Source organism: Arachis duranensis, chromosome 3 (genome assembly GCF_000817695.3).
Source record: "Arachis duranensis cultivar V14167 chromosome 3, aradu.V14167.gnm2.J7QH, whole genome shotgun sequence".
NCBI classification, from domain to species: domain Eukaryota; kingdom Viridiplantae; phylum Streptophyta; class Magnoliopsida; order Fabales; family Fabaceae; genus Arachis; species Arachis duranensis.
This window is the reverse complement of record NC_029774.3, coordinates 95,834,314-95,843,214: the sequence shown is the minus strand read 5'-3', so window position 1 is coordinate 95,843,214 and position 8,901 is coordinate 95,834,314. Positions and strand designations below refer to the sequence as shown.

At 35.9% G+C, this 8,901-nt stretch overlaps 1 pseudogene; it reads left to right on the top strand.

The window, feature by feature from the left end:
• Window positions 1–3,124: 3,124 nt before the first annotated feature.
• On the top strand, window positions 3,125–7,841 carry LOC107479823 (calmodulin-interacting protein 111-like; annotated as a pseudogene).
• Window positions 7,842–8,901: the final 1,060 nt, after the last annotated feature.

Sequence of the window (8,901 nt, the reverse complement as noted above, 5' to 3'; positions counted from 1 at the left end):
TCACACTCTCCTTCTGATCTCTGTTTCCCCCTCAAGCCCCCCTGTTTCCTTTCTTTCCCTTTCTGATTTCTTTCTTTCTTTTGTTGCGTGGGTGTGGGTGGGATAAAAGGAAAAAGGGAATGGTGATGGTGAGTGAATAGCGGTGAGAAGTGGGTAACGTGGCTAATTGAGGGGTGAACGAGTGTGGAGGGAGGGGGTTACGTGGGTGTATGCTGCTGGGTTTGGGAAAAGGGGAATTAGGGTTTTTGCTTTGGAATTTAGGATTAGAGCTTTCCATTTGGGAATTAGGGTTTCAATTGAGAAAAGAGCTAGGGTTAGTATAGGTATTTCTAATAATATTAAGGTAATAAAGTAATAATTTAAAATTAAATTTAATCAAATAATAGTATAAATAAAATAAATCTTAAATAATTTATTATTTAATTTTTAAAATTTGTAGTCTTACAATAGAACACCAGAGTGGCATTTGGTTTCTCTCTTCTATTACTGATGTTTCTTGTGTGGTTAATGGCCAAACTGACCAATGTATCATAGTAAAAGTGAGTGTGAATAACTTAATTTGGCTTTATAGTGCAGTGTATAGGAGTCCTCAATCTGAAAAAAGAAGTATGTTTTGGGATCATTTGCGTTCATTAATTCAGGTCATAATGAACCATGACTAACTGTTGGTGATTTTAATGAGATTGTGGCACCAGACGAAAGTACGGGTGCTTATTTTTGTTCTCACAGAGCTAGTCTATTAGCTACTACTTTAGATTACTGTGAACTCTTTGATCTTAAGTGATTGGTAGGAGATATACTTGGTATAGAACAGTTCATTTTGGTAGGGACTTGGCTAAAAAATTGGATAGAGCACTAGTTAATGAGGTGTGGATGACAATGTTTCTTTAGCGTTATTCTGAAATTCTTAGCAGGCTTCATTCTAATCATTGCCCTATTTTAGTTCGTTGTCATGGTGTCCCAGAGTGAAAGATTCTTGTCCTTTTAGGTTTCAAACTGCGTGGACAACACACCCTTCTTATAAACATGTTATTAGTAAGACTTGGAATCAAGGGTTTGAAAGTGTTACTGAAAGGTTTAAGATGGTTCAACAGGCTTTTTTGGACTTTAACTCAAAGATTTTTGAAAATATTTTTGTGCGAAAAAGTAAGCTGAAATATCAGATTGATCATATTCAACGGCGTTTGGAGGTTACCGATGTGTTGTCTCTGAAAATTAAAGAAACTGAATCGAGGGAAGATTACAATAGGCTTTTATTGTAAGAGGAACTTTTTGGATACCAGAAATCTAGAGAGCAGTGGGTTAAGTATGGGGACAAAAACACTAAATTCTTTTATCTTCATATTTTGGTACGTAAAAACCATAATAGAGTACATGAATTATATGTTAGAGATGAGTCTTGGTCTACTGATCCAGATATTTTCCAAGAAAAAACCTCTCTTTTTACAAGAATCTCTTTAGTACAACGGAAGAGGTTGATGTTGATTGTTTAGGGGATGTTCCGATGCTAACTCTAAGCACCAAGGCTTGTGGTAAGTTAATTGATCCTATCTCTTTTGTAAAAGTCAAGTTAACAGTTTTCAGTATGAGCCCTTTTAAGGCTCCTGGTTCATATGACTTTCAAGCTTATTTTTTTAAGAATATTGGAAGATAATAGGCATTGAAATTTGGAATATTATCCGAAGCGCTTTTTGGGAAAGTACTTAAATCCTAGCACCATGGAAACTCTGATTGTGCGTATTCCTAAAATTGATAACCCTACTATTAGAGATGTTTGGAAAAATGGTCAATGGAATTTTCATGATGTTTTCTTTAACGTTCCAGAAGATGTCAAACAACGTTTAAATGCTTATAATCCGGATTTGAATGCTGGGAGTTCGGATTGGTCATGGAGTGTGGCATCTTTTATACTCTACTCAGCTAGAAGTGGATACAGTTGGCTAGCCAAAAGAAAGTATGACTGGAATGAGCGTGATAATTGGTTGTGGGTATAGTGACTTCATATTCCTGAGAAGTACAAGTTCTTGATTTGGCTCAGTCTTCATAACAATATTCCGACGGCAGGGTTTCATTTAGGTCGTAGCTTAGCTTTATCTAGCACTTGTCTTCGGTGTCAGAATGGTTCTCAATCCATTCTTCATTGTCTTCGGGAGTGCCATAGTGCCAAGGAGGTCTGGAACCTTTTAGGCTTGTATTCAAATAACTCGGATTTACGTGATTGGCTCTACAGAGGTATAAGAAGTGGAGATGTTTTTTTACCATCTAGTGGACTTAGAGAAGCAGGAATTATGACTTATTTAATACGGATGACTTTTGGAGTGCTAGTAAAGTGGTGAGCTTGATTCGTAGTTCAGTAAGAAAAGTTCTACACTATTTTTGCTATGCATCAATCTTTGTCTCCTCTTTCGCTTTATTTGCATTGGGTTCCACATCTAGTTCATTCTGTTAAATTGAATTGTGATACTAGCTATTTTGCTCCTTTTGGCTATACTGATTTTGATTGTATTATTCGTAATTCTGATGGATGTTGGTTGAAAGGTTGCACTGAGAAAGTCGAAGTATGTAGTATTTTTTTGCTGAATTGTATGCGATTTGGAGAGGTTTACTTCTAGTTTGGGTAGTGGATTTCGTAAGGTTATTTGTGAAATAGATTGTTTAGAATTTCTTTTTCTAGTAAATCAAAAAATGCTTGGTAAGGATATTTCAAAATGGGATTTGGCAAAGCATATTGAAGAGTCTGTATCTTTTTAGTTCAGAGAAATTCAAATAATGTTGCAAATTGTATGACTAGAACAACTACTTCTAACACAAATATTTACTCGAGTTGGAGTCAATCATAGAGTAAGTTTCAATATTTAATAGATTTAAATATAAACTTAACTAATTAATTTGGTTTTGTTTTTTTTTTTTAGTCACGAAAAAAAATAATATTGTTAAAATTGAATTCAACAATTGTATGAATATCCAAACAAGGATAGAATTTGACTGAAATGGAAAAAAATCTAATCTAAAAAACTAAAAAAGAAATATGAGAATAGTGACACGTAAGGTAGAGGAAGCATGAGTCACCAACCTTGCTCTTTTAAATATTCAACAGACGCCAACTTCAATGCGCTCTCCTCTCTACTCTTCGCACAAAGCGGGAACTCATATAGAACCGCCTGTACCACCCATTCCGCCGTTAACCACCCATACTTCCTCTGCCTCGGGACCGTTACTTCTTCAACATGATACACTCTTACGCTTTCTTACTTATCCATCACAACACGTAACACCCAACAATCATAAATTAAACTTGTTTTGTGTAGGCTTCTCTGTGCGATAAAAAAAAAAAAAGAAAGAGTACAAAGTTGAACGATCAGAAGATCAGAGTGATGGAACAGAAAAGCATTCTGCTATCTGCGATCGGTGTTGGGGTTGGAGTGGGAGTGGGACTTGGATTGGCCTCTGGACAAGGAGTTGGAATATGGGGAGCTACCACATATTCCTCAAACGCCATAACCGCTGAGAAGATAGAACAGGAAATGCTACGACAAGTTGTTGATGGAAGAGAAAGCACTGTCACTTTTGATAAATTCCCTTATTATCTCAGGCAAACCTCTTTCTCCCTTATTTAGATTTGATTGTCATGCACTGTTTGTTTGTTTGTTTGTTTGTTTGTTTGTTTGTTTGTTTGTTTTGTCCTCATATTACACGAATGAATGTTGTCATCTCGTGGCGTTATTGTAATACCGCCCTTCTTTAATTTTCTTTAAGATGATATAACTAACAACCCTGCACCATAATAACGGGATAAGTGACAATGATTAACAGAGATGAGTTCTTTATATATCTGAGGCGGTTTTTATTTATATTACAGTGAGCAGACAAGGGTTTTGCTGACAAGTGCTGCTTATGTCCATTTAAAGCATGCCGAGGTTTCCAAGTATACTCGAAATCTTGCCCCTGCAAGCCAAACTATTCTGCTTTCAGGGCCAGCAGGTTAGTTTGAGATTCAAATGGTCTCGTGTTTTTATTGTCATCATCTTTGTCAGGCTATCTTCATCTCCCTTCTATCTTTTTCCAGAACTCTATCAACAGATGCTTGCAAAGGCTTTGGCACATTACTTTGAGGCCAAGTTGCTTCTTTTAGATTTAACTGACTTTTCATTGAAGGTGACTGCATCAATTCCCTTCTTCCCCAATTTGACTCATTTCTACTTACCCTCTTACGTTAGTACATAAGCATTGGTATTTCATCGCTGCAGATTCAGAGTAGATATGGCTTTGGAAATCAAGAATCTGTAAGCCTTTCCTAGTTTATCATTTTACTGCTTTGTTCAGGATTCTGTTTCTATCCTCAGAGAGAAACATGATGTTTCTTACTGGGCTGAACCTAACTTTTGTCTACACGGTGTGTAGTCTTTCAAAAGATCCACCTCAGAGTCGACCTTGGAACGATTATCAGACCTATTTGGCTCATTTTCAATCTTTCAACAGAGGGAGGAACCTAAAGGTACAATACAAATAAGAAGAAGAGAGGATAGGCTCATAAAAGAGAGCAAGAAGAATTGTCCTATAAGTAATCGAGTGTGAGAGCTGAATTGAAAGGTTCATGTTTGGTTTGGGAAGAGATCATAGACCTTTTCAAATGAATGGAAAGCGAATTTACTTCCATTAAGTGATTTATTAGATAATCGAAAACAGACAATCTTGAAGACTATTCGAAATTCAGACATAGATTTTAGGGATTGGCGGCTTACCCTACCATCAACAGTTTTTCATATTTCATTAATTAACCAAGTATGCTAGTGGTTCATTCTTTTGAACTTACTACTTCACTGGCTGGGGGAATTTGATTGCAGGCAGAATACATAGGCAGAGCAGCGGAGCGGACCTACAATCAATGTAAGAACACAAATTCTACTCATTATGAGAACAAGGTATGTTGTTTACATTATATCTGACTACTTGCATCTTGGTCCGCAGGGGGACTGAAGCATCTTGCAATCCTCCAAAGCCTAATATGCATTTCATATTTATTCTGAGAGCGCCGTTTTTTCTCTCCCTTTTATGATTTGTCATGCTCTTCATTCTCCTTTCAGCTCCTCTGAAACGCACAACTAGCTGGTCTTTCGATGAAAAGCTTCTTATACAGTCTCTTTACAAGGTAATGAATGTTACATCTATATGGGGATTTCAGAAGCTCTTTTTTGGAGTTAACCATATCCTCCAGGGAGACATTGATTTGAGAATTGGATGCTTTACCTGCAGGTTCTGGTTTTTGTGTCCAAGACCTACCCTATTGTGCTATATCTGCGTGACGTTGATAAGTTGATATATAGATCGCAAAGGATATATAACTTGTTCCAAAAGATGTTGAAGAAACTATCTGGACCAATACTGATTCTTGGTTCACAAGTTCTTGATTCTAGTAATAAGTATGAACAGGTAGATGACCGGCTTAACTCACTCTTCCCGTACACCATAGAAGTCAAGCCCCCTGATGATGAATCTCATCTCGTCAGCTGGAAGTCCCAGTTGGAAGAGGATATGAAGAAGATACAAGTTCAGGATAACAAGAACCATATCATGGAAGTGCTTGCAGCCAATGACCTTGTTTGTGAAGACTTGGATTCAATCTGTGTTGCTGACACAATGGTTCTTAGTAACTACATAGAAGAGATTATTGTCTCGGCGCTTTCTTACCACTTAATGAAAAGCAAAGACCTTGAGTACAGAAATGGGAAACTTGTTATTTCTTGCAATAGGTGAGTGGCAGTTACATAAACTGTCTGAATCTAAATTGGATTTACTTACTACTTATTTTATTGTTTGTAAAACAGTTTATCCCATGCCTTGGGTATATTCCACAAGGGAAAACTCATTGGAAGAAACACATCGAAATTGGAAGATCAAGCTGTTAAATCTGAGGTTGGTACTACCACATGATTTTGAAATAATTTCCTATCAAGTACTAATTTGTGTGTCTGATGTTCTTCGTTCTGGTCATGTCATCCGAACATGAAGGTGCCAAAAGGGGAAGAAAGCGTTACAAAACCAGAAGCAAAGTCTGAAGATGCTGCTCCTGTAAAAAAGCCTGGAGCAGAAGCATCAAAGGAAGAAGGGGAAAAATCAGTTGCATCATCAAAAGCTGCTGTAAGTGTGTGTGATGAATCTCCTCTCCTCACTTTTCAGTTTGAGCATATTTTGTTCATTAATTAATTGCAGGAAGTTCCTCCGGATAACGAGTTTGAGAAGCGAATAAGACCTGAGGTGATACCAGCAGATGAGATAGATGTGAAGTTCTCTGATATTGGTGCCTTAGAAGAGACGAAAGAATCCCTCCAAGAACTGGTAATGCTTCCGCTTCGAAGGCCAGACCTCTTCACCGGAGGCCTTTTGAAGCCTTGCAGAGGAATATTGCTATTTGGACCTCCAGGCACCGGCAAGACAATGCTGGCTAAGGCCATTGCGAAGGAGGCCGGGGCAAGTTTCATCAACGTGTCCATGTCCACCATAACTTCAAAATGGTTTGGCGAAGACGAGAAGAACGTTCGTGCTTTATTCACACTTGCAGCCAAGGTGTCCCCAACCATTATATTTGTGGATGAGGTCGATAGCATGCTTGGCCAAAGGACTAGAGTTGGGGAGCACGAAGCCATGCGGAAAATCAAGAATGAATTTATGGCACATTGGGATGGCCTTATGACCAAACCGGGGGAGCGCATCCTTGTTCTTGCTGCAACCAATAGGCCATTTGACCTCGATGAAGCTATTATTAGGCGATTCGAAAGGAGGCATGCGAACTAATACCTCTTCTTCTTCTTCACTTTATAGTGTTGATCTCTTTCGTTTCAAAAGGAAAAAAGATGGAGTGATTTGAATTTCTATGATAATGCAGAATTATGGTGGGGCTACCATCTGTGGAGAATAGGGAGAAGATTCTGAGGACTTTATTGGCGAAAGAGAAGGTGGATGATGAACTTGACTTTAAGCAACTAGCAACTATGACAGAAGGATACACTGGGAGCGATATAAAGGTTTTTACTATCTCCTCCTCCTCCTCCTGCTTCTGAATTCTGAATTGTGAATTCTGATTGACCAACTTGTCAACGCAGAATCTGTGCACAACTGCTGCATATCGGCCTGTGAGAGAGCTAATTCAGCAAGAGAGGCTCAAGACTCTGGTAACTCTAAATTCAATACATTTCTTGAATCGTGAAATGTTATGCGTTCATTGTTATAACGGTGTTTACAGGAGCAAAAGCAGAAAGCGGTTACAACAGAAGACGGGAAAGATGCAAGAGAAGAGAAGCAAGAAAGAGTGATTAGCCTTAGGGCATTGAATATGCAGGACTTGAAGGAGGCAAAGGCTCAGGTAACGCACTTGGCAACACTAGTTAGTCTCGGTCATTGTGACCTACTTCTTGATGATGATGATTATTATTATTATGATTATTATTATTATTATTAGGTTGCTGCTAGCTTTGCGGCGGAGGGGGCTGGAATGAGCGAGTTGAAGCAGTGGAACGAGTTGTACGGAGAAGGCGGTTCAAGAAAGCAGCAGCACTTGACTTACTTTCTCTGATAAACACATCACATCCCATTCCTTAGTTAGTTGCTTCTACATATATAGTGTACTCTACTTTCTCTTCGCGGTTTGTAGAAGATCAGATCGCGCCCTTGTTAATTTTTATTAATTATTAGTGTATGATCGGATCAGACGCTTGCTGCTGTTCTCTCCTTAAAAACTACAGGTGAATACATTAAAAACAAAACAAGACTTGTCTATGAATCAATATTACCTACACTTGGTCGCCTCTCATGAAATAAAATACCAATCAATTCTCTTTGCTTTAGCATCTCTTGGGAGATTTAATTCTCTCGGTAATTCTTTCTTATTATTTTAATCAGTTATTAAATTATTTATATTTAAGGTATGTTAGGATTTTTTTTAAATATTAGGTGATTTTTTGAGATCTCTTAAAGAATTAAAAGTAATTAGATGGTTGGATTATTTTATTTTATCTATTAATTATATTTACGTATAATGGTATAAAAATTATTTTATTTGTTATGTTAAAATATTTTTAGAACATATTAAAACTGTTGGGTTAGTTAATAGGATAAAATGATACAGCTAGAATTTATAGATATGAAATTAAACAGAACTAAACAGTTTAGATAATAATAAAAATAATAATGACTATTGGCCGAGTTTTGTTGAGGCAGTGAGACTAATCAGAGTATGGCTTTTTCAAAATTTTTGTAAAAATATTAGTAATTTTATTTAAAAAAATAAAATTAATTCATTTGGTTAAATTAAAATAAATTTAATGACTCTTAATTCATACGGCATTCTGCTTCTTCCGCACCTCAAAGGTTTCGGACTCAACTCCTACCAGTTGTAATCGAAGAGAAAAAATTGATAAATATGTGAGAAATGTATGGGTATGTGTTATATCTAAAATTGGGAGTTAACTCCCAATTCATTTGAGGTACACAAATTAAATATTATTATAAAATTAACACTAAATTATATTTGGCTTCTCATATATTTTTATGTATTATTTTATTTTTAGAATAATAAAAATTATAATATATCTAGTAGTAATATGAGTTATTAATAAAAAGTTATTATTTTATTTTTAAATTAACTTTACAAATTTAATATCATTATAGTATCAATGCTGTTTATATTAATAAATTTGATATTTTTATTTTATTAGAAATTTAAGATTTTATTTTGTTGTATTATATTATTTGATTTGTAATAAAAATAATAAAAAAAATAATTAATCTTGAGACTTTTGAGAGATAAATATTATCAAAGATAAAATTAATCTTTTAAAATATTAAAAAATAATTTATAAGTTATAATTGATTTTATATAATTTAAATAAAAAATCAATTTTTGAA